Genomic DNA, 26,828 nt, shown 5'->3' with positions numbered 1-26,828 from the left:
AGAGCTCCTTGGAAGAGCACTGCTTGGGTGCTTCTAACACAAAAAGTGGACAATATTGAAAGGAAAATAAATGCTTTATTGTTCTTTTTATGAGGCGACGTGTGACCACACGTAAAAGTAGACTTCGCCACACCACAGCCAGCACTAAACAAACACCATAATACATCAAAGGTTTTCTGCGTCATCCGTGGAAAAACAATCTTGAATTTCTAGCATAGGGCAGTCTGTGTCATCATTGGTGAGAGAAGGGCAACTTCTCCAATTCTGACGAACTCAAGTTTCGCAGCTGGTGTTTCCATCAGGCTAGCGCAGCAGAACGTCACCGCAGGCATATGTGAAGCATCTCATTGCTGCAAGAAAAAAAATAGAAGTGTGAGGTTAAACATGCCAGAATCAATTCATAACAATGAGTCACACACACTGCAGCAGCGCTTACATTCTAGGATGTCTACTGCAAAACGAAATGTGAAAAAAAAAGAAGGTTCGGCCAAACGTTACTTGGCAAGCCATATAAATGCTGATGTGGTAGACGCACTTCACATGATGTCTCAGACAGCAATATTCTGGAAGAAAATGTGCAGCACCTCAACAAGGCATATTTGTAGCAGTTAAAGATACCCTTAGGTACAGTTAACTTGTTTCCTATACACAGCTGAGTGACATTTCTATGAGCCCATTCACCAATGGGCATTCTAAATGAGGTCATGTGTGTGGCAAATAACACGTACTGTCCGCTCATGTTAAAATACTTATTTAGCTCGTGCACATAGTTGCTCTCGATTATACTGTTCTATCATACGCTGCTGCGTCTTGAATTGTGCAATACCTGTAGGCACAAGCCAAGCATGCAAAGCCTGCTTGAAAGCAACCATTTGCAGAGGCTACATGATAATCTTCAGTATATTTCTTTGTACCTGACGCAAACGGCTGGACAAAACTATAGACAAATAAATGTAGACCGTGCTACCTTCAAAAAATGCTTTAAATTTAGAAAGCTAGGGTGCATTCGTTCACTCGGTTGACGAGTCACAGCCACGAGATATGTAAACGAAGCAATATATCTTAAGGCATGCACAGATATTCTGATTCTTTGTTTGACAGTGTCACAGATAGCTTGCCAATACATATATATTTGAGAGCAACAAGATGTGAAGCTTTCATTAGTTCAACGTCTTGTTGGTTCACAGCCAAACAGGTTACTGCTTGTTAGACAAATTGGAATAAGCACACCATGGTTTCCAAAAAAAAAAAAAAAGCATTATTAGAAGTTAGCTCTCGGTGTGAATGTCTGCCTATTTATTTTGTACTGCCTTCTACATGTGCCACGAAGACATTTGTTGAGGATGTGCTACCAGTCAAGCCAAGATCGCATACTTGGTCAATGTGATGGAAATACAAACATTAGAAACACTGCCACCTCTAGTAAGAGCATAACACTTCAGTATCTTGGACTAGCAAAGAGGTGCACAAGAAAGTTAAGCCCACTCTTGCGGAACTTTGAACGCAAATATTTCAGAGTGTGGGAGGTCAACATGCTGTGGCACTTTTAAACCCACGAAACATCTGCAGAAAACAGGGTAAAGGCAAGTCAAGAAACGCTGTTATGAAGGCCTGCGCATGGACAGCTTTGTGAATCTAGGCCCAAGTGTTATGCTTTGTGCAAGCCAAAATCCATGTAAATAGGGAAAGCATACTTTTAGGAGTACCAGCATAAACAAATCTTGGCAGTTGGATTTTTAGTACAAACAGCAATCCCTGCAATGAAAACATAATCATTTTATCTTAACGGTAACAGTGTGAGCACAAACACAGGCCAGCGGAGCCATGTCGAATTGTCAGTGCCAGTGTAACCATGTGGCATAATGAACTATTCTCTGGCCAACACATGCACAGTTTGCCCATAAAAAGCGATGCTTTCATATACGTAGTACAAAAAGTCTGCACTTACGAAAATTCACTTGCTTTCTGTACTTTAGCATCGTTGGGAACATCTTTATCTGCAGTATAACCAAATTTGTGTCATATCACTGAAAAAAAAGTAAAAGACATGCATCAAATATTGTTTCATTTGGTAGCAGTGAAGTCAGGTTAGGAACAGCCAAGTGGGAATCAGCCTAATTATGTGCATGCGGCAAATCCCAAACGGCGTTATTGAGGTTGTCGAAATTTTCGTCGATTGGTATTAACGTCGATATGTGACTTCAACGGCATGCCAAGTTTTCACAGCGCATAAAGATTTCATGATGCAGAATAATGACAGCGCTAACGAGAACATACAGCATTTATGATTGTCTTTTACAATATTCAGTTTTGCTAAGGTTTTGTATCACTAAAGAAATCTGTAAGATTTGCGTCATTCCTGCTCCAATTGTTCTGTCAATATGTAAACTGCTCGCTTGATGGTGCGCTTATAAAATAGTACGTTCAGCGCAGAGGTGAAGCAAGTGACGCAGTGATGTGGGCAGATTTTTTTTTTAGGCGTGCGGGGAGGCGGGGGGGGGGGGGGGGGTCCGCTTATCTGAATAGGCCGGGCAAGCGAATATTGTCGTCAATTTGGGCTCCCTACGCCCGGCTTAAAAAAATTCTGTGCGCAACCGCCTGGCTATGCCAGTGAAGTGATGCGACAATGATTTGTTCACTTACTGATTTACATACACTTTACATCTCTAAAAAATGCGGCCCAAGGCCCCAACACTCAGCCGTTAACATTACATAAAGCCAATGGTAGAAAAGTGTCAGTATGAATGCAGCTACAACCCCGCCCCAATGTTTTTTTCAAGCGAGGTAGTGTTGCGGAAATGAACTTTTAACTGCAAAAGTACACTGGCACTGCAGTGGTGACAGGGGAAGCAAGAGGGTATGCAGGCGGTAATAGAGGTAATTTAGTCCGATACGGCTAGCAATGGATACGGTGAATAAGAGCAAATCATTTCTCTTTCAATAGCGCAACCACTCAACAATGTATTGTAAGAGCATTAAATGTTGCTGGAAATGCCACTCACCTGCACGCTGATGCATGCACAGTCCTTTGTCCGACGAGCGAACAGGCTTGCAGATAGCTGAAGACGTGTTTACGATGTGTTTGTTCCACCCAGCAGCAAAATCCACAACTACTTCGCGCTCCATAAAGATAAATATACACTAACCTTCATCACGAATAAGTAGAAACGCAAATCTGCGACACACACACACGATCAAAACATAGCTCACAAGTTCGCACGTCCATGTGCTCGCCAACCACAGACCATATGAAAATGAGTAAGTAGTGCGAACGCGAACCTAGTTGCGCCGAGAAAAAAAAAACGTCGAGCAGTGGCAGCACAGGCGTCAGCGCAATAATTTCAGTGTGTTTTCCTAATACAATTATAAAAAAAAACTGAGGTACACTAAAACTTATAAATAAATATAAAATGTTGAGTGTAATTTTTATTTAGTGCTAGTCAACATAAACACTGAATAAAAATTACTTTGTAACTTACATCGTTTGCTACGCTAGCGCCACACTTTTCGTGCGGGCGCAGATGGCGCAGATTTGTCATTCTGCCCTCAAACTACACGGTGAAGCGTGCTACTAAGTGTATGGCTATGAGAAGCGCGTCTGGGTCCGCTTTTTTTTTTTTTTCTTCTCCGATATATCTGGGCGGGGGGCTCCTTATGCACGTGTTTCGGTGCTTGATCGACTTTGACGCCCTTACTTCGCGGACGAACGGCGTGTCTAGGCTTTTTTTATTGTTGTTTTGCACGTGTTTCGGCGTTCGGTCCACTTTGACGTGCCAACTCTCCATTCTGCTGCTGCGTGTGTTAGGTATTTGCCGTACTGTATTCTCAGGCCTTCTGTGTTCAGCCAGCGCTGCTATCTTATTATCTACGGATGCTAAAATAAATCACTGTTTTGGTTTGGTGAAGCTTGGCACACAGAACAAACAATAATCTAGCCCATGAATATCAATGTGGGCGGCATGCATATTTGTGTGCGGTGTCCTGCCTGGGAGTAACCGTTGCGTGACGAGAGCATTTACAGCGATTCCTCCTTCCGTTGCTCCCTTACAAACTTAAGATGAATACAGTTGCTCCCCCATTCTCGAACAAGTCGGCCATCTTGTTCCGCTTGGTCTTTTCGGAGAGTAACAGTCGGTCTGAAGGAGTAAAAACAGCCGTTGCTCCCATTTTGGCCATTTTTGGCTTAGAGTGTGGAGATGGCCACCCTACCACCGTCTGCCCTGTGCGTCGTTCATATTCCGTCGCTGCTGCGGGGACCTTTCCTGCCATACCGTCTGTGTTACCAACGGCAACAGATGAACGAGATCCCGGAGCTGTTCTAGAAAAACGCCAGAATTCGATTCTGAGAGCTGCATTAAACGACGAAGAAGTGTGCAGCTTGGCGAACCCGAGCGCGCCATGTTCGCCAATCTCGCTGATAACAAAAGCCACCGCGGTTGACCTCGTGTCTGTCTCTGGCAAACATGCCGTGCCATGTTTGACGTCGGCCCAAGCCGAGAAAGAAACGCATGTAGGTACCGACATATCGGACTCATCGCTAAATCTAGCAACTGAGTGCTATAAACGCTGACAGTGCGAGGTCTACGGGTGCTGGTGTTTCGCCTGGAACAGAATCGAAACCGAATGAGCAAAGCCCATTGGCTCCTTCCGAAAGCCAGCCTCGCGACTTCCTTGAGCAAGTAGCAAGACGCCATGGGAGCTCTTTACTGACGCGTCTCGACAAGCAATCCGTGATCAAGGTCATTGGAGGTGGCGACAACGTCGACGCAGCAGCCCTTCGACTATCTGATTCGTCAGAAAGCAGCTTCGGCCTCAGAGTCGACAGTGGCATCGGACTCTCATCTAGCTTAGACGAATGTCACATGTAAATACAAGCCCCGCGATATGTCAAGCGTGCTCACAAGTCAGGCACCAGCTTGGACGGCACCCATGGGTAGCCGTTCCGAGTCTCAGCAGCCGAAGAAACCTCGACCCTCTTCTAGAGGGTTGAAATGTCTTGTGTAGTGTGTGCACTGTTCCCCCGGACAGATACCCGGGGTAACGAATCTAAAAACACGACCATGTCAGTCACCCACAAACATTTCAACCTGACCAACACCCCGAAAATCATTTCTTTAAATGTTCAGCGGTTCCCTAATGCAGTAAAGCAAGCCGAAGTTATCAGCATAGCCCGCGCAGAACATTGTGATATTCTATGTTTACAAGAAACCAATTTTTTTTACCATTGGCCACGTTCGCCCATTCAAACGCTCATTTAATTTAGACTTGCTGTTATTTCACGACATCTCGCTTTAGTGGAGTTGGAATTAGTATGTTTAACCACGCTCTTCTACGCAATCATCGTGTTTTCTATGACGGGATCAGACGGGTATTGGCTTTTGATTGCGTCGTCCTATCTTCCTTCAAGCTGCGTGTTTTGTGTATTTATGGGCCAGCTCAAGCGGTGATGTATAACACTTTTTTTCCTTGACTTGGACGTGTATTTCCTAGACGGTCGTCATCTTATACTTACTGGAGACATTAATTGTGTATTTGACACGCGAGCTGACGTACGGGGTCCAGGATGGGGTCGCTCTAATTGGAACGCGCGGGAGCTGCGTCGTCTGGTTCAACATTTCTTTCTGATAGATGCGTATGGAGACTAGTGCATGGACCATAGTATGCCTGGACTTGGCATGCAAAGCGTAGCCCATCGTCTAGTCGGTTGGATTGTTTCTATGTGCCGAGCACGCTAGCTTCTTACGTATCACAATTAGATGTAGTAACATTACCATCATCTCCTGTTTATGTATGTATATATGACCACCGACCATTGACGCTCGAGGCTTACTTTTCTTTTTCATCAAAACTGCGGTGGATTCGCATTCCCATCCCTGTCAGTTCGCTGCCGGCTGCTTGCCCTACGATTCTTACTTCGCTTGTTGCATGGTGATCAGGGTCCCGCGCGTGATCTTGCCGGCTATTTCTTAAGCACCAAGATACGCTATTTACTACCAGATGCGCGGCTTAATTCTGCACCGCAAACACTTAACGTGTCTGCATTTTACTCCACGGCAGTAGCTTTTTATCGAAACGCGCAGCAAGTTTGTCCCAATGTGGACATTCTATAGAAAGCCGCAGTGTAGATACAACGGCGTCTTTTCTGTTTCCTCTGGTTCCTCCAACCCATCTAGCACGATTTATACATGTCTAGTGGAGCGCGATAACGGCATCGTTTTTGCCTGGTCACCTCCGTGACTTCATGTGGCGTCTTGGATGGAGAGTACTCCCAACACGCGACAGACTGGAGAAGTGGGGCGTGGTCTCATCTTCCACTTGTCCTAGCTGTCCGTTACAGGAGTCTAACCAACATATGCTGCAGCAGTGTGTCATTGCAAAGGTCTTTTGGAAGGCCGTTAACACTGGTTTCCGTGGCCTAGGCGTTAATAGCTTTGTCACATCTGGTCGCCGATCGCGTAGTCGCTTTGCACGCCTTTTAACAGCTGCGGAAGCTTTTTTGTCTATGGCATCGTGTTCTCTCAGATTATGGAACACTTATACTCTTAACTACTATCGTTTCTGGCGGAGGAATAGTTCTTCCTTGGGGAGGAAGAATTTCTACGACAATGGTCGTGCCGCTTTCTGTCCGTAGTTGACAGAGGTGTTCGATTAGTTTTCCACCTGGCCTGGTTTCTAAGGCCAGGTCACCTGTCAGTCTCTGATTAGTGCATGTGATCTGTATGTGTTTACTATTTCTATGTGTTTGTGTGTGCCCCGTACGGGTCTGAGTTCTTGTACATATGCACTTCATTCTAACACTTTAAATTGTGTAAATTGCACGAGTCCTAATACCTGTTCTATACATTTACTAACATCTTAACCAATTCTTGTAAATTCTTTAGAAATATCATCATGCACATTGTCCATATTGTGGTAAGTGTATATATTTAGTGCATGTAGTCATTAATAACATGTGTTATGGACACCCTACGGACTTGGACACTTTTGTTTAAATGTGTCATGTGTGTTGTGCTTTGTCATTTCGGTATTGTGCTTGTTGTATAGACACTGGTTCCATAGGTTTGTTGCGTCCCACGATAGAATAAACTTTTTCTAAACACACGCTACCCAAGAGTAATTTCCGTCGATGCGGCCTCCTCAAGTGTGAGGGCCAAGGGACGGCCTTCAGCTCCCTCATACTACAGTACCGAGTACTCTAAATCATTAACCACTGTTTCTTGACACGCATTCATGCAAATTCTGCGTCGGTGGGACGGTGACCCCTGTGCGCGGAGCTAACGCTAATATTTAGGCTGTAACGGACTATAAGAACAGGTTCACCGTTAGAATTTCGCCTCGCCAACTAGACAACATACAAGGCTGTCACCTGGCTATCTAAACGTAGTGGGCACATTTCGGTGACTCGAACTGAGAAGAATCGCAAAAATGTGGAAGCATTCAGTCGACACAACCGAGGTTATGAAAAGGATAAGTGGCAAACACTCGACTGTGGATTTGACAGAAAGCGGCCAGTTGAAGAAGGAATTCGTCCTGGTCCGGGGATTGAATCCGGGACCGACGCCAATCCCGGGCGATCGCTCCACCAATCGAGCTAAACAAGACGTTAGCAATAAGCAGGTACAGGAACGAAGTATTTGTTATTGACGCATAACAATACACATGCATGTTCTATACCACTTGTGTTGAACTTCATGTTGACTTTTTTTTTAACATCTTCATGCAGGAGGCCACTAAGCAAGCGTTTGCTGAACTCTGACCTGGCATCGAGAGCTCGGCCACTAGGTTGACGAAAAAAAAAAATCATCCACCTTCGCGCTCCTCATTCTCGGGTAAGTCTCAAAGAGCTACTACTAACGCCGCGACCAATGCCCCGGTAACACTTGTTTGTACAACGACTTTACGTGCCACCCGAACGGTCACAGATGGTTACATAAACCGTGACCTAATTAAACGCATTATTACTCAAGGCAAGGCGAAAAACTCAGTCGCTTACCGTCGATTACTTATGTCAAGCGAAAAACAAAAATAAAAGAAAGAAGCGAGACAAGTCGACCACCTGTAAATTTAATGTAAACAACGACCCAATCCGTTAAAAGGTGGCTGACCTGAAGGCATGGACGCAAGAGAAGAGATGACGACGTCGCAAATGTAGTTGCATCTTCTCCTATGACCGTATTTGCGTGTTTACCTTCTTTTGTCACGATCGTATCTGTACTAATTAGCTCAATTTCTTTACGTTCAAAACGACAGAAAATTCCTCTCGATTTCAACGAGCTCTTGTTTATTCTCGAGTCTATAATGCCACCGAGAGCTGAAGGGAAAAGAAATTATGAACGTTAATCATGAGTTACGGAAAATTATACCAGAAGTTCAAAGTCCATCGAGAGCACCGTCGTGCAAGTACTGCGTATACATACAGCGACGATTTCTGTTATGACCTGATTTGTTCCGACTGACGGTCGATGCTTCTAAATGCATACCTGCCAACCGGGCAACAGAGAAATTCGTAAAACCACCGAGCGGGGAAGCGGGGCAAGCGGGGGGAAGGGGCTCACCGATTTTTTATTTTATTTTTTCACTTTAGCAGGTGTGATCGATTTGCCTATAGCGACAAGCATAATTATGTTTTGCCACCATAAGCCATATCGACGCGCTGAATTATGCCCCCCCCCCCCCCCCACAAAAATACATCGCAAAAAACAAAGGGGGTGGGGAGGGGGGTACAAACGCAAACGCAAACATTGGTCTCATAATGACTTGCAGTGGCCGAACACACGAGGGTAGGCTTTCCCACTAAGGTGAGAGTCTCAAAGGGGGAGCGCAAATGCTCAGAAATTTCGCGTCATCAAATCAACTTCAAAAAAAAAAAAAACAATTCCGTTAAAACAACTCGCGCATGTCTTCACACGTGAACGGACGGTGCCGCTGGCTGCCGCGAAAGGGCGGGCCAAAGCTTTCGCTTTGTTTGCTACTAGATTTTTCGGACAGGAATGACAAGACGCTTCTAGCCTTTTTTTTTTTTTTACGTCTTTACCGCCTTTTTTAATCTATACCGCTGCGTCAGCCACATGTCCTCGGAGCTCGTGGATCGCTATCGCATCGCCGCGACGGTCGCGGCAAGTTTTCGTTTTCAATCCACGACCCTTCAAAACTGAAGCCCGTATCCACAAACGCTCCTCGACTCGACTTTCACCCTTCACTTGACAGAGTTGCGCACTGCGCCGCTGCTCGGCTGAAAAATGACCCTGCGCTATTCAAGAATAGCAGCAAATTACCGCTGATATGCAGTGACTTTACCTGCCTAGAGATGGCGCTACCATCGGCTTTTTCAAGTACAGGTGGAGCGTTGAGTGAAGGGGCGTTCTAGAATACGGGGGTAAGTCGTTTTATGCTGTCTATGATCACAACTGCCGCAGTTTTGTCCAACGGAGTTTGCGGAAAGCAGCGTTGCTTTGACTGGTCGAGCGTTGGCCGCGCGCACTCTTTTGGAGTTCTGTCAGTAACGTCGTCGCCATACGTGATCGTGTCGAACTACCGCGGTTTCGTACACAGCAGTTTTGGCAACGACAACCACACGCACTGCAGAAGACAGTGCGCGTGCTGGTCACACGCGTACTTTTGAAGTTTGAGCACGCATGCTCTCGATCGGCCTTCGTTCGACGGTTTCGGTGCTATTGGCCCAATGGACACAAGAGAAGGCATCCCAACAGAAGGCGACAAAAGCTCTGTTGAAATTCCTACGCGACACGGACTTGAACAGGCGGCTGTAACAGCAATGCCACACACCGCGAAAGACAACACTGGACTACGAGTGTGCGCGCGTGTGCTGCCGAATGTGCTGTGATTATCTCTCTTCCTTCTCTTCTCTCCATCTCTCATCTCCCCCATCCCCCTCCCATGCGCAGGGTAGCAAACCGGTTGCCTATAGGCTGGTTAACCTTCCTGCCGTTCTTTTCCTCCTATTTTCATTCCTTCCTTGAATTAGGCTGGAGAATTTCACAAATTCCTATCTGCTGCGGTTTCGCATCACTGAGACTCTACTGTACGTTTAGATGAACGCCTCTCAGATTCGTTTGTAACAAAATGCGGTGGGTTCTCAAAAAAAGCCTGGAACGGACTGACCTGCACTTTTGTCAATGCGGCCACATCTCGCACAAAAATTTGGATTTTCTGGAGATTTATATGGCAACCGTATAAACCGAAGAAACCGTCGAAATCCGAGAGTCTCCTGGACGATGCGGCAGACTTGGAAGGTATGTGATGATAACACCAATACATATTGTTCTCTCCAGGTGGCAGAATATAGAGCACAACGCCGTTTTTGTGGCCACCGCGACTAGCTAGTGCAATGCGTCGTAGCCAATCGCGGAGGCCGCGCTATATGACTATCTTCATTTTATTTTTATAGGAAATGAAATACTTTTCGTAAAGTTTCAGGTTAGATTCGTAAAATCGTAAGCGCGGTCGAAATTATTATATTTTACGAGGAAATCGGGAGACTTGGCAGATACCACGTACTATAGATTTTGAAAATGTATAGTACGCGGTACGCGTAAAAGTGTGTATTGCGTAGTATCCAGCACCGTGTAACTCAACGACGAGTCTACTTCTCTCCAAACATAAATCAAACCACGGTGACAAGCATACACGTGTGCGCAAGGTTCCTAACCAGGAGAGGCTCGGCGGATTTCGTGCCATCGGACTTCACTAATCGTCTCCCAATATTTTACTTTTCTCTCAACATTTACTTCCCTCTCTATCTTTTTTAATCCAATTTAGTCCATCTTAATATATGAGCTACTGTACAGGTGTCGCACTTTGGTGCATACATAAGCGAGGCTCACTTTTCTGTTCATTTTTTTATATTTAAAAGACACTACTCCAACCCCCCCCCCCCCCACTCCCTAATTAGAAGGGCGGGAGGCAAAGTTTTATCTGGGCGACACTGGGCAGAGGGATACCTGAGCAAGCCACCTAACGATACCTGGAGCTTGACATAAACTGTCAAGTGGAATAGATGCAGTGCGCGGCACGAGAGTCGCATCGACTGGCAAGTCACACCCCGCGCACGCTATACACGAGACGGAAAAGAAGAAGAAGAACGGAGGCACGGGTTGACGCTGCGCAGACTGACCAGGCGAGCCCGCTGTGGAGGCCCGCTGCAAACACGGCGGCGAGGCGAGCGGTCAAGTGAGACACAAAATACAGGGCGTATATACGTGCGCGAACGAGACAGAGCGCGCGGTAATCAGGGCGGCGATAACGATCGCGAACACAATGACAGCGCTTCGAGAGGGGCGGGTGGACAGCGATAATTTAATCCGGAGCCGCGCCAAGGCGTCCCCCCGGAACCTGTGTCGACTGTCGACATGCGAAGCGCTCGCGCCTCAGTGGCGCACGCGAGGGCGTCTCGAGTGCGTCTCGGACACGATCTCGAAACGAGCTGTATATATAGACGCTGCCTCGGTGATCGCGGAAAAACGCGCGTGCCAAGTCGATCATTCGCGGCACGGCCGTTCGTATACCGTAGTTTCTCTGAGATAGCGCGAAGCTAGGTTCGGATCTTGGCTGCGGCGGCTGCATTTCCGATGCAGGCGGAAATGTCGTAGGCCCGTGTGCTCAGATTTGGGTATACACATAAAAAAACCCCAGGTGGTCGAAATTTCCGGAGCCCTACACTACGGCGTGTCTCATCGTCATATGGTGGTTTTGGGACGTGAAACCCCACATATCAATCAATCAATCAATCAATCAAACGCAAAGCTAGGGTACTGCGTTCTTCGTCCATCACAACAACAAGTTCTTGTTCGTCCAACTGAACTTCCCTTAATCTCGTGAATACTACGTTTTAATTTAGAATCACGGCTAACGCCTCTGTGACTCGCGTGGTTTAGTTATCTGTTCGTGTCATGTGGTTTTTCCGCACCTTCCGTAATTTGGTGAACCGATTGATTGATATGGGGGTTTTAACGTCCCAAAACCACCATATGATTATGAGAGACGCCGTATAGTGGAGGGCTTCGGAAATTTCGACCGCCTGGGGTTCTTTAACGTGCACCCAAACCTGAGCACACGGACCTACAACATTTCCGCCTCCATCGGAAATGCAGCCGCCGCAGCCAGGATTCGATACCGCGACTTGCGAGTCAGCAGCCGAGTACCTCAGCCAGTAGAACACCGCGGCGGGGCAATTTGGTGAACCAAGAAGTACTTTGGTTTGGGATAGCTGGTTCATAGTACTCACTTAGAAAGGGCTGCGCAAAAACGCAAAAAAAAAGACAGTGGACCTAGTAGCAGCGCTCTGCCTCTACTGTCTTTCTTTCCCCGTGTTCTTGCGCTGCCCTTTCTAAGATGGTGAACCAAACGTCGATCTTTTATTTTGCATCTGTGCAAGGAGCAGATAACAGGAGCACGGGCGAATCAGAGCCGATTGTGCTTTTTTTTTTTTTACAGCGAAAGCTGTTATGAGATCAAAACTTGGTTCACACGGGGCGCCGAAGTTGTCCGCCGCCGCCGGTGTCCGTAACCACTATCGCGAAATAAGAAAAAAAAATCGGCAGATCCCACGTACCTGGGAATCCACGTTATGCGAAGTATGCGGAGAAAAGGTAACCGTGTTGCAATTTTTATGTTGAGCAACACGTTATGAAATGACGCTAAATATATGTACAAATGTTGCACGCAAGGACATATCTTGAAGAATTGCAGATGTTAATATAACTAGTTGTTTGCGCTGGTGCAATGGTGCCAACTGGAACATTCATAATGGCAACACCAGAAGCTGATATGAAACGAAGCGCTGATGCTCGCGAAGATGCTGGCCCTGGGCACTGCTACATAAGTCAACTTCAGCGCATGGCAACTACCCACAATTAACGTTAAGCCGGAATGACGATTGTATCAAAGGAGCACATATGTAATGTTTATAAAATTGGGTAGGCAGCACTGCAACCGCAATTGACATTTCATGAAGATTAGCGTCTTTCTGTAAAGTAGTTCCGAGACCTGGCGTAGCTCTGTGGTGAAATGCTTCATTGCCACGCAGAATGCTTGAGTTCGATTCCAGATAGAGCCCTGACATTAATTCTTTGCATTCCTCTTGCCGACGCTACCGATATCGGGTAGCGTCGACACGACGTTCGCGCGTTAGAATTGGCCATGTGTGTTCTCGTAATTCCTGCGTAGATGTTAAGTGTCAATCACCTGTGGCACATACCCGCATACCAGCGGTACATACCCTTCCGTGGGTATGCACCACTGTCTGGCAGGAAGTGTTTGACGACGTATACGCGACGGGATTGTGACAATATTCATGTCATGACCAGCGAGTCATATTCACCAAACCATCTTACCCTCCCATACTAATTTTGGTTTTCCCCAAGTTAAAAGAGTGACCACGAGAGCACACAGACGTACTTGGCAAGATAGATAGATAGATAGATAGATAGATAGATAGATAGATAGATAGATAGATAGATAGATAGATAGATAGATAGATAGATAGATAGATAGATAGATAGATAGATAGATAGATAGATAGATAGATAGATAGATAGATAGATAGATAGATAGATAGATAGATAGATAGATAGATAGATAGATAGATAGATAGATAGATAGATAGATAGATAGATAGATAGATAGATAGATAGATAGATAGATAGATAGATAGATAGATAGATAGATAGATACGCTTAAAATAACCGATGTTCACACAGAAACGCTTCGCATTTAAAAAAATCCTAGTAGCAAGGACACAGTCGGGCTCGAGCCCGGGTACACTGCGTTCAAGCCCAGTATTCTACCACTGAGCCACGCCAGTGCTTGGGACTTGTTCGGAAATTTGCCTTAGCCAGGCTTGATGTCGGGAAAGGAATCGCTTTATAATGGGTAATGAAGTGTTTTAGAACAGAAAAACAACATCAGGGCATCGCACCATGCGAATAGCACGAGTGGGTCGTCCAATTAATGTCGAATGCTCCAACCCATTAAAAAGCTTGTTTTTGATCACATATTAACTGTGGCGCATACCCACTTCAGGCATAAATCCACATCGTCGTCAGCCACTGCATGAACAATTGACACGAAATTCCTGGCAAGTGTTTAGCGGATACAAGGCTTCTCAGAAGAATGACGAAAGATAGCATAGCGAATGCTGGTCTACTGCCCATGATTGATTGATATGTGGGGTTGAACGTCCCAAAACCACTATATGATTATGAGAGACGCCGTAGTGGAGGGCTCCGGAAATTCAGACCACCTGGGGTTCTTTAACGTGCACCCAAATCTGAGCACACGGGCCTACAACATTTCCGCCTCCATCGGAAATGCAGCCGCCGCAGCCGGGCATCGAACCCGCGCCCTGCGGGTCAGCAGCCGAGTACCTTAGCCACTAGACCACCGCGGCGGGGCCGGTCTACTGCCCAGAAATTATTATTATTATTATTAATGCCATAGTGGGTAACCAACAAATGTGCTTGGAGCAGTTACCCACTGAGTGTCTAGAAAAGGCTCTGAAAGGCCGCTCTTCTAGCTTTCGCTGTGACTGTGCTGTGCCTTCTGCGCAGGTCTGCAGTTTTTTATTATTATTATTATTGAAATGGAAAATAAACAAATGATTTGTCAGCGTCACTTGGCGACGGCTACCCCTTTCCTCCTTCTTTGTCCCTTATATGTAAGTTGCAAAACGTACAATTAAACACACGAGTACAACACTGAGTGCATAACACGAAAATATATACTATACGGAATACACGTGTTCTGAAAACGTGGTATTGTATAAAGTTAATTTTGAGCAGTACCAAACATCGACAATACAGAAATGAAAAGAAAAACACAACAATATGTATATTATTCATATGACAGACACAAATAAAGAAAGTCCGAACGGGAAAAGTCGGACACCTATTTAGAACAACTGCACAGCTTCATACGACGAAATTACCATATAACGAAAGAACCTACGGCCCGCGGTTGTATGTGCGTTAGGTTAGAGTTGCGTGATCTCTTGAGCGAAGTGACCCATATAGCCAGAATCTCGAAAGTCCCGATCATTTTTTTTTACAAATTCATTCGCAAATCTTATACATGTTACATACCCTTACATATCTATTCCACATTAGCACCTCTAACCGTTGCTGATAAGCATGATAATAACAACCGCAAACTCTTCTACGAGCCGCCATTCTGTTTACACGTGTACCGATGACGCCAGAGGCGTCACATAAGAGCATGATTCGCAGCATCGCTGCTGAAGATTTGGCAGAGAGTTAAAAGAAAACGCGAGTTTTCAAGCTGTGTCTTTGACGTTCTCCAACCACCCACAAAAGATGGGCGCGCGAGCTTGCAGTGATCTAGCGCCGCATTTAATATCAGAGAGAACGCGGTACCTAACGGGCATCGGACATACTGCGAGCGCTGGTCAAATCGTATAGCAAAAACGCTAAGCGGCGGCTACCAAGTAAAAAAAGAACCGGACGGCGATCACGGGACCCGTAAGAGAGAGAGAGAGAGAAAAGCTAGGAGCCGAAAGAAGAAGCACGAGAAGAGGGCGCGGAAGAATACGTCCAGAAATTAGCAGTGTCGGCACGCAGCCATCGCTATATACCATACACCGAGGAACAAGGGGGCGAGCCGTCACGCAAACGGAAAGGACACTCCTCCGTCGGCTGCAGAAGAAGCAGCTTTCAGAAGCCAGAAGCCGGCATTGCATTGCGCGGTGGTCGAAAAACGCGAGGGCAGCAACGAGTGAGCAACGGACGGGCGGCATCCCCGCAGTGCAGCCTGGGTAGCTGGGATGGACGGGGGGGGGGCAGCGGTGGGCGTGAGTCTTGATGGATAGCGCTGCGGGGAGGTAGCTGCCGCGCACGGCCCAAGACGAAGCCTTCTTCTTCATCTCTGCGATCGTCCCTGCCGGCAGCGGCAGTCCGGTATAATACGCGGCCGCTGCAGAAGCTGCCCCCGTGTAGTGTGTGTGTGTACGGCATACGCCTGTTCTGCAGCGGTTCGCTGTTCTGGCGATCGTCGTCCGGTCTGTGCGTGTATATGCCGCTATACTGTACAAGTCCGTGCCGCTGTCTCCTTGATCTTCATTTCTTTATGGTGTCGACGAGACGCCCTTGGAACTGCTGGAAGATGCACCGATGACAATAGACAGGGAGAGAGATGGGGGGATTGGGAGAGTGAAACAGATGACGTGGGGAACTCGCGGCGGGCGGAGTTCGCGGCCGCCGACGGTGGCGTCGTCATGTGACGAGGGGGAGAGCGACACTCAGTAAAGCACGAAAGATGGGAAGGGGGTGAGAAGCGTGAGAGAGAGAGAGAAAATAAATAGAGAGGTGACTTGAAGATTGATATTGCTTTAGCGAAGCTCAGTTTGAGCGTGAACGATAGATACTATGCAGTCAAGAAGGGGAAAAAACAGACGACAGCCTCAAACTGAACTGCGCTAAAGCAATATCATTTTGTCATGCACCAACTCGTCCAGTCAACAGTACTTGTCGACTTGAAGAAATCTTCGCCGCCGTGTCTTAATGTCAGGAATATAAGCACGTTGGTGTCTGGCGTGTTGCCCCCATCGAAGTGCAGCCTCCGCGGAGGAATTCGATCCCGCGACCTTCGGATCGACCGATCCGAGGCTTCTTAAAGTTGAATAGCTAGCAGATAAGCAGAAAAAAATAAGTTGAAGGAGGGAACCAAAAGACGAATGAGCTGCAGGAACACACAGCATAGGTAATGCCGAAACATAGTTTATCCAGTTTATAAAATCTGCGAGGAAAGGATTCCCTAGGAGCTGAATGGACAACGGAATGCGGTATGAAGAACAGTTCTCTATATATACACACAGGCCAAAATAATCTTGTCTGCGACTTACACTTCTGCAGTCTTAATCTACGAAAATGCGTCTTTGTATCGGGCCGAGAAGCTTTGTTAACGTTATTTATTTTGTTGTCTACCACCCTGTAAGGGCCCCACTGGGGCTAACAGTATCAATAAACAAATAAAATAAAATGTCCTAGTTAAATACTGGCTATATCTGGGAAAGCATAGAAAAAACTGTCCGGTTTTCCTAATTATATCCAGCACTTTAGGGAGGACCTGAATTAAGAATGAGTGGTTGTAGCGCTGCGCAGTGTTCATACAAGCAGATGCTTGAACGAAACAATTTGAAATAGTGACGACTTCCTCGTTTCACTTGTATACTGGATTACTAAGTAGAAAAAAAAATGACAGTGTTCGAATAGCTCATAGCGTCGTTCTGGCTACTGCTACTAGACGCCACTTAACTGAGCAGCTAAATTTTGTGTACGTTGTGCCACTTTCCTCAGTAGACAACCGCGCTGAACGTCTCTGGCAGGCTGCCTTAAAAGGCCATAAATTGAACGCCTCAGCGCTGAGACATCAAATGGAAATGGTAACAAGCTATTTATCAACGATTTCCACCTCAGCCAACTGCGCCTTAAGGATATATAGTCCAGCTCTCCGCTACTCTGAAAAGGATGGCCGGACAGGGTTACACACGTCCGTACACGCACGCGTTCACACACACAAAAAGAGAGAAGGGCGCGTACGATGCACATACACGCGAGGATCTACCGGCCACCAGCGAACAACAGCAACGACTGGACCAGCGTGCATAGCAGGCGGAGGCCGTGCGGTCAAGGAGTCCAAGCGGGCGCTTCCGGTATATGCAACAGAATCGGCTGGGCTTAGCTCCTCTCCAGCAAGCGTACACGAAGTCTACGAGACGGCTTGAGCTATACATCCGCAAACAGCCTTGCACCGCGGCTACACACTCTCCGCGAACGCCCACGTGAGAATGTTGTTCGCCGACGGTGGCAAGGAACGAACCGCGCGCGGGCTTTTTGAGCATGAATGCCGCGTACGCATCTCGTAAAAAAAAAAAAAAAAAGAAGAGCGTGCGCCTAATAATGCGCGATCACGCTCTGCGCGGCATCTCTCGCTCTCTAGATCTTCTGATGAGCCTCAATTAGCGGTGGGAAGGCGGCCGACGGCACGCACACATAGCCCCGCGTAAGCTCGTGCATCTGGTATGCGCGCGCGCCCTCGGCCGGGCAACGTACCGAGCGCGGGGAGGTATATATGCGACGTGCACACGGAAGGGCAGCCACCTGCATGCGCACAGTAGTAGGGCGCGGAATTCAAGAGCGCCTTCTCCAATGAAGGAGGTCCCTCAACGAGGGAGATGCACCCCGCCAGTGGTTGCGGTGGGTTACAGAGTGAGGATGGTAGCGAGATGGCCCTTGCTTCTGCTGCGGCCGCTGTTGCCGATGCAGTCATGGGCGTATGCAAGCTTTCCAGGCAGCCGGCCGGGATATCGTGAATTATGGCGGCGTCGTGAAGCGTGGGCGTCCGTTCTGCCCCCCTACGCACGGCGTGCCACCTTCGAGACGAACTCAACAAGACGTTCCTCCAGGGGTCGCCCTTCGCGAGGCAGTGTACGCCGAATATATACATGGATAGATGTTCTCAGGAGGGCATACTACACGTGAATGAACCTGGTCTCTCGTTGTTTACATTGAGTGGTGAAGGCCGGTGTGGGCAGCTGCCTAGCAGGTATACACACTACCCCTCAAGCAAATTCGAGAGAGCCTCGGCATGGGGGTGTACCGGCATAAGGCCTATATCGCGGAAGCGCTCCAGTACAGGCAGGAGCTAAAAGGGGCTCACGCTTCAATTAGAGGTGCTCAACCTTGGTAGTACTAAGTAACTCACGCACGCAGAACATGTGGTGAAAGCTAAATCAACCCACGAAGCATAGAAGCTAGTGGTTCAGGGAATCGCGAGAGACATCGCGAATACGCAACGAGCGCTTATTGTGGTCTGCATTTTTAGGGGGTCGTTAAAGGACTGCCCTGCTTGCATGTAACACGTGGTTGGTAGGTAAACAGAACGGCTCTCATGCACAAATGATTAAGCAGTAGTGCATAGCGCGCGCGCAGTTTATACACTGAAGATAAATCTGATGCACGCGTTATCCGGGAACTTTTCGCAGAACGAGACGCGAGTCTCGATTTCAAAATGTGTCTTCTACATTCTCCTGAGACTGCTTGTATAGATGATATCACACGTTTCGAATACAATACTTTTAATGTGAAATTCGTGCGATTACGTGACGGTATGACAACCGACACATCGTGAGAAGGAAAAGTAATTTCTTAAAACTTGTTTCATTATCATGTTGTATACCCAGCTTTAGAGAACGCACGCACTCATTTGGATTTGAGATGTTGCGATCGCCTCATAGAACGAAGAACAACCACCAAGTGCGTTTGCACTACCGCAAACGTTTACAGAAACATTGCTTATGTGATTGACAAGGCAGTGAAACGAATTCACAGGCTATCGGGAGATTACGTTTGCCAATCATTTTGTTAATTGCTGATATTTCCCTTAACCCACCCCAGCGTGCGACAGCATGTGCTCCGGCTAACGAGTCACTATTACCGGGATGCTTCACATAACATCAGTTATAGTGGGTGAGGTGTGTGACGTTCGTGACACGCTAATTAGTAACATAAACCGACTTGAAAAGGGGTCACGTCTTTTAGTCGTAGTGATCGGGTCTCAGGATGCCAGTATGGGCAGGGCCAGCTCGGCTACTTGGAAGAGCACGCAATGAAACGGCAGTACGCATTCAACATTCCAGCGAGAAACGAGGCGCTACACCGCGGAGAACCCGACAACGCCTATGTATATATATATACACGAAAGTGGCCAGTGTCCACGGTGTGCCGGTCTGTGGATGGTGATTGAAACGGAAGACATGGGCGTGTATGCGAGCGCACGAACAAGCGGAGTGAGTCGCGCACTTCGCGGACAGCTTTGAGACAGACGGAGTCTGTTATTAAGATTTAGAGAGAGCCCCCGAAGTTGACGTGACTCTTTCGGCCTAACGCGCATGTTCCGACAATCAAGGCGAGCAATAAACGAGAGCGACATTCGGAGCGCGCGAGCACACACACGCATACACGCACACGCACGCGCGCGCGAATACATACATACATACATACATACATACATACATACATACATACATACATACATACATACATACATACATACATACATACATACATACATACATACATACATACATACATACATACATACATACATACATACATACATACATACATACATACATACATACATACATACATACATACATACATACATACATACATACATACATACATACATACATACATACATACATACATACATACATACATACATACATACATACATACGCACACACAACCTGTATACCTAAGTCAGCGTAATCCACATGCATGCAATTTTTTTTTTTTTGCCTTGCAAAGGCGGACCGGCAAATGAGAGCTCTGAAAGCACGAACGACTCGAACGAGACGTGGGCTGAAGTGCGGATCGCTGAAGACAGGTTACGAGAACGGACGCAAATTAAGAGAGCAGGCTCGCTGACGGACGTTCGTGGACCGATACGGTGCGGCGTATTACGTTGTCGAGTCGCTTTTGTTTGGGCGTGTAGATTACACGTGACGAGATGTCGTGAGGTTCCCCTTCGAGGAAGACGCAGTGAACACCAGAGCCGTCAGAGCAGCTGACTGATGCAGTTTGTTGCACCTATAGTTCGATGCGCGAAGCACTTGAAGCTCGTTACGTGCCGTGCTTCTGTTAGGCGTGTTGTGTCTATATACATTTTTGTTAGTGCGAGCCTCTGAAATCCAGGGCCTTTCTAGCTTTCAATAGACGCGGCGTCTCTCATAATCAAATGGTGGTTTTGGGACGTTAACCCAACATATCAATTAATCAATCAATCAATCCATCAAATCAAGCTTTCGATGGACGCAAATATTTTAACGGCCGTCTCCAAGAAGCAACGCAGTGCAAGCGACGAAAAGACGTGCATTTAGAAAAAGTAATTAACGATTTAGACTACTTAGTACTCTACTATGGGAGAGCTGAAAGCCGTATCGTGGACCTCTTTACCGAGCAGTAGGCTGAGGAATAGAGAATTTCCATGAAAACACATTCACACAGGTTGTAACGACAAATTTATAGACGGTCTCAACATTGCTAGCTTTGTGCCCTCAAAAAACTTCCGGTCACCTCATTTACCAGCTCGCTACGTCAAAACTGAAAGCACGTTTTGCGTTTTTTTCAAGAGTAAAGAAAGTCTTTCATTAGTTTTTCAGGTAAAAGGAACGTGCGTAATGTTTAAAGTGATCTCTTGTAGTTTTTATGTAGCTGAAAAAGACATTTATTTGAATAATTTTTTCCAAATAACAGAAGGAAAGCGTAGAAAATCAGCGGGCTGTTTTCTCGCGCTCTTCTTCCCCACCTATGCTATTCCGGCGCATCGTTGGACGAAACCGGAAGTCATCAAGGGTCTCTGTTTGCAAACAGCGAAAGGGACTAAAACCATAACATGATGTGATTGTCACGGTTGTCAAGGAGCACAGCGAATTGGCTACAGGGAAATGGGTACAGACATTGCGTATTCAAACAGGGTTTTCGGTATTTACAACACTAGTTCACATCAATGTAATCATCTGAGGTAACATAACGTGCAGGAATACACAATTGTAGTTGGTCTAATTGCACTATACATCCACAAAGTATAGGCTACAAGTCTGTTTAGAAAAAGTGTTGAACAATTTAGAGTATACTTAACTATTCGGAGAGCAGACGGCCGTTCAAGTCTCTTAAAACAAGTGTGTCTGAACAAATTGTTAGCGATTTAGAGTACTTGGTACTACTCTAGTATGGGAGAGCACGAAGCCTTCCCGTGGGCATAAAATTTCAAGATGCCGTGCAAATCCAAGTTGAAAGCGTGTGTTTAGAAAAAGTGGTTAACGATTTAGAGTACTTAGTGTTTAGAAAAAAGGGGTAACGATTTAGAGTACTTGGTACTCTACTATGGGAGACCATAAAGCCATTCTGTTGGTGAAATGCTTCGAGCTATCCAAGAAAATGTGTTTAGAAAAAAAGTTGTTAACGATGTACTTGGTACTCTACTATAACACGTCCGCGAAATCGAGCATGTCTATCAAATGAATGCAAAGAAAGTGTGTGTTTAGAAAAAGTGGGTAACGATTTAGAGTACTAGGTACTCTACTGTGGGAGAGCTTAAAGCCATCCCGTGATGCCGTCGAATACAAGCGGGCTAAATTACCACCACCGCAGTACCAGGATGGATGCTCGAAGCTGTGTTTAGAAAAAAGAGGATGACGATTTATAGTACGCAGTACTCTACTATGGGAGAGCATAAAGCCGTCCCACTTGGATTGGATTGGATTGGATAAACTTTTATTTGGTCCTCCAAAACACAGATTACTGTGTTGCGTGCTCATATTATGGATAAAATGCTGTTTAGAAAACATTTATTGCCACAAACGTCAATAACACTCAACAGAACATTTCTGTCTTAGACATACTCTAACGATGATGACAACACAGACGTCATTTACATGAACATGGATATGAGATGACGTTGAAAGAACATGTACATTCGATGGTTCACACAAACACAACCACAAAATACTTCAAGGTAAACAAGAGACAAATAAAACATAAATATGTACATTTTGCATATTTACATGTTGGCATGCCATTTTTGCCGGCGCATCGACAGATCAGCTATGCTGTGTTTAGAAAAAGTAGTTAACGATTCAGAGTACTCGGTACTCTACTATGGGAGAGCATAAAGCCGTCCCCGAAACTTCACAGTCACATAGTGCTATGCCGCATATTTTGGCGGCGGTGTGGGGGGGTTGGGTTAAAGAAAGTGGGTAACGATTTAGAGTGCTTGGTACTCTACTATGGGAGAGGTTAGAGCCGTCCCGTAGGCCTTAATGCCACACTAGAGGGATAAGAGTGTTACGACGCTGCCATCGTCTGCCTATTACTGTGCAAAAATGACGTAATAATCGACTCCAAGCGTAAACACACCGCGGTGTACAGAGTGTGCGTACATAATTTGCGGACAGATATGTTTTGCATCCTCTCTCGGGCACAAGCTCGCGCGCAATGGCCAGGCCCAAACCAATAACGAAGGCCAGGACTACGCACGACAACGATCGTCGACGAAGGCATTGAAGCTTTATAAGACACTTTTTTCAGCTCAGTTTCCCGTGTAGATTATTTCCAATTTAGCCGGAAGTGGCGTGCGGTTAAAGTGCACGGCACTGCCCGATGCCTCATTCGTCACGACCGACGCGACGCGCGTGCGAACGCTTCGAGAATCGCGAGTCACGACAACAGCGAGAACTTACGAACCGTTCCTCGTGGAGTATATTAGAAAGAGGTACACAAGGAAGCGCGGAAAAAGAGCAATCACGATTTGAGGGTCCTGCCCAAGGAGGATTTAAAAAAATTGCTGGAGTGGAAATGATTGCGCAGAAGTGGAGCCGTTCCTCTGGCAAGATGGCGGTTGTGGCAGCCATCTTACTAGGGGCATGATAAGTATCACCGTTCAGCGATTAAAAACGAAGCGTTTCCCTCGCACGCCCAACGAGTTTAATGTGCGAACTTTTCGGGTCACATAGTGCTCCAAGTGCGTCTTACAGTTACTAGTTTTCCTTAGTGAGCCTCTTATTGGAGGCAAAGTTCTTTGAAGATTCAGTTATCCATACTCGTTTCTGCGTGTTTTTTTTGTCAGGAACAACTATCTTTAATATATAACTAACGTAGCATTTACATAAAATATCAAAGCCACTTGATCTTCAAGTGGGCACTATTAGAAAAGAACATGTTTCCGCCATCTTGGCAGTGGCAAAAGCTGGCTTCAGTTATGCTGGCAAGGCATTGCGGGAGCTTCCACTCCAGCAATTTTTCTTTAATCCTTCTTGGTCCTGCCACGCACGAAAGCGCATAAGAAAAAAACGGCTGCGTATCTGCGTCCTTCTCTGCAAATATTGTCGAAAAAAGACAGCCTTCAGCTGGCCTTCTTACGTGCATAGCATCGCACTTTCAACCCAGCCTAAGAAACACTATAAGTCTTTAGAATTACGTATCCATGTGGATTCTAGTTAAGGAACACACTACCTGTTGGCAATAGGGGGGGGGGGGAGGCTAGCTGGTACATCTCAATGCTTGTGATGCGCGCCAGGTAAAAATAAAAAGAACAAAAAAAACGAGAGACAACACAGGCTCATGCGCATCACTCTGTGTCGTGTCTGTTTTATTTATCCTAATCCTGCAGCACATCACAAGCACGAAGACACACCGCCAATAATTAAGCGTTGATGTTGCGCCTCAGATATGCGTAATATTTGCTTTTGGATCGACTATGTCTACAAGTACGAACGGCGCGCCACCAGTTAAAGACGGCCGGGCGTTGAGCAAGTGCTCACACTTTGCCCGGGTGACTTGATCGTTTCGTGTGACAGACAGACCGGTATACACACCGACACTTCTGCGTTCAAGTATCTCAAGAAAGACTACCGTCTTCTGGAAAGAAAAAAAAAGCAAAACGCAGAAAGAGAAACGCACGCACACACATAGACGAAAAGACGGTGAAAGCACTCTCCGCAAAAGCGCTTGCGAAATGGAGCTTGCGTGATTACAAGTGGCCGATCATTAACTGGATGAATTTGCGTGAGTGTATATACGGCTAGTTAAAAGGGAGGCATGTTAAAGGCTGAGAGGTGGAAGGCAATGCGGAGGGGGGGGGGGGGGGAAAGGGGGGGTCCGAGTAGGAAGCGGTGGCCTATGGCCACAGCCGTCCGCTACTTATTACTCGGGCCAAAGAGGCAGATTACCCGAAGCCGCGCAGCTCGCCCCACCGGCACCGACCGAGCTTCATATACCTTATAGACATGCACAGCAGCAACACCGCCGCCTCGTTCAAACCTGCGCGCAAGCTCCGCCAGTTTGTTGGCTATATTGCGTGCCGCTTCAAAGAGCAGCGCCGCGCGTATACTCTCCTCTTGCCAAGAAGAGGAAGAAGAAGTAGAAGAAAAAAGAGGAATAAGAAATTTAATGAATCGTTAAACCACGCCGGGACCCGGCTGCGGTAGAGACTTTCCTTGCATGCCTGATTCGATTGCCGCGCGCGCACTCCGGCCGAAGAATCGGCTGGGTTGACGAGTCAAATTAATAACGCACCGTTAATGAAGAAAACGTCTTGCGCGCGGGGCCACGCCGCTTCCCATGCGCTATATGTACATTATACCATCGGCCGTGTGTATGCCTATACGCAGGCTGTTTCTCGCCCTTGACTTCCATAGACTTGGCTTTTTTCTATCTACTCATTGGCAAATTCTCTCTCTCTCTTTCACTCTCTTTCTATCTTCAGCAGGATTTTGCTTCTCGTCATGATGAACTTGAAAGAGAGAAGACATCCTGTAATGTGCGTGTGAGAGAGGGTTAAAGGTGAGGGGGAGAGGTTGATGTTGTACTCTCCCAATCAAGCTCCCTGTATACATGTTCTCGCTAGCTGCAGCACCGTCGTAGGCGTTCGAAAATTGCATTCCGCCGCATTTATATATATGTACATACATGCATGCATACACAGGTAGAGAACGGCAGCAGAAGCAACACGCCCGAGCAACGCCTTTTGGCCCCCACAAACACCTTTCACGACGACGAACGCGTTCGTTTAAACTCTATCCATTCCTTCGTACCTGTTTTTTTTTCTTCTTCTTCTTCGTTAATCTTGTCGCTCGTTTCGTAGATACGGCACACCAGTTGATTCGGGGTGTGAACCCGGACAATTTTTCAAAGCCCCTCGTCTCTCTTCCTTCTTGATTCTCTTCTCGGTGTGGGTAAAGTGCCTCGTTTTTCTTAAATATCCGAGGGAGCGGCCCGGAGGCGTTGCTATTGTAAAGTTAATCGGGCGCCTTCCCGGCAGAGGTAGCCCCATATAGAGGAACGGTCTTCCGCCGCCACGGGACGGGCGAGGCGCAGCGTAAGAATGAATAGACAGCCTTCGTCCGGCCCGCGAACGCGCTCGTAAAGTAAACGCGATGAGCCTGAAAATAAAAAAGAAGTAAGTATAACCGCGAGAGACAGCGATTGAAAATTCCAGAGATCCTTGATTCAGTGCACTGCGGGGTTGATAACATCTTTTTTGTTGTTGTTGTTGTTCGACACAAAGGTGCCTGTGTAGGCGAGGTTTTGGAGGATGCAGCAGGCCATATACACGTTGCTGTTCGGTGTTTGGGAAGCAGCCTAACGATAGCCGCTTATCAGATAACACGGGATGTATGTATAGGTTTGAGGTTTTATACATATATTTTGTGCAGTATGGTTGTCTGATTGATATGTGGGGTTGAACGTCCCAAAACCACTATATGATTATGAGAGACGCCGTAGTGGGGGGCTCCGGAAATTTCGACCACCTGGAGTTCTTTAACGTGCACCCAAATCTGAGCACACGGGCCTACAACATTTCCGCCTCCATCGGAAATGCAGCCGCCGCAGCCGGGATTTGATCCTGCGACCTGTGGGTCAGCAGCCGAGTACCTTAGCCACTAGACGACCGCGGTGGGGCTATTTTGTGCAGTATGAATCACACTAGTCTAGAGCGAAACTCGGCCGCCTTAATCCCCTCCCCCCCCTTTCTTTTTCTTTTTTTTTCAAAATTATGCAGTCGTAATTTCGCTGAACATAGTAAAACAATATGATTGTTGGGAGTTACCAAGGAGGTTAAAAAATAAAAATAAAACCCTAAAGGGTTTACGCTCAAAAACGCTGGCGTGATTATGAGGGACGTCGTAGTGGGCCCAGGCGTTCCATAACGTGCACTTAAATCTATATGCACACAGGCATCCAGCATTATGCCTTCATCGGAGTACGGCCTCTGCAGCCTGGAATAAAACC

At 46.7% G+C, this 26,828-nt stretch overlaps 1 protein-coding gene and 1 long non-coding RNA gene across 3 annotated transcripts in view; both read right to left on the bottom strand.

Annotated features, from left to right (window-relative positions):
* The window catches only part of LOC119180887 (uncharacterized), a 459,598-nt gene that overhangs the window by 278,271 nt on the left and 154,499 nt on the right, over positions 1-26,828 (bottom strand). The window lies entirely within an intron of this gene.
* Positions 87-3,287, bottom strand: LOC142774703 (uncharacterized). Its single transcript, XR_012886515.1, has 3 exons — positions 3,003-3,287; positions 1,949-2,027; positions 87-350 (listed from the first exon to the last, which is right to left on the bottom strand). It is a non-coding gene; the product is annotated as an uncharacterized LOC142774703 (long non-coding RNA).

Source organism: Rhipicephalus microplus, chromosome 10 (assembly GCF_043290135.1).
Source record: "Rhipicephalus microplus isolate Deutch F79 chromosome 10, USDA_Rmic, whole genome shotgun sequence".
NCBI lineage: Eukaryota > Metazoa > Arthropoda > Arachnida > Ixodida > Ixodidae > Rhipicephalus > Rhipicephalus microplus.
Note: the sequence above shows the minus strand (reverse complement) of the source record. Positions and strands in the feature narration are given on the sequence as shown.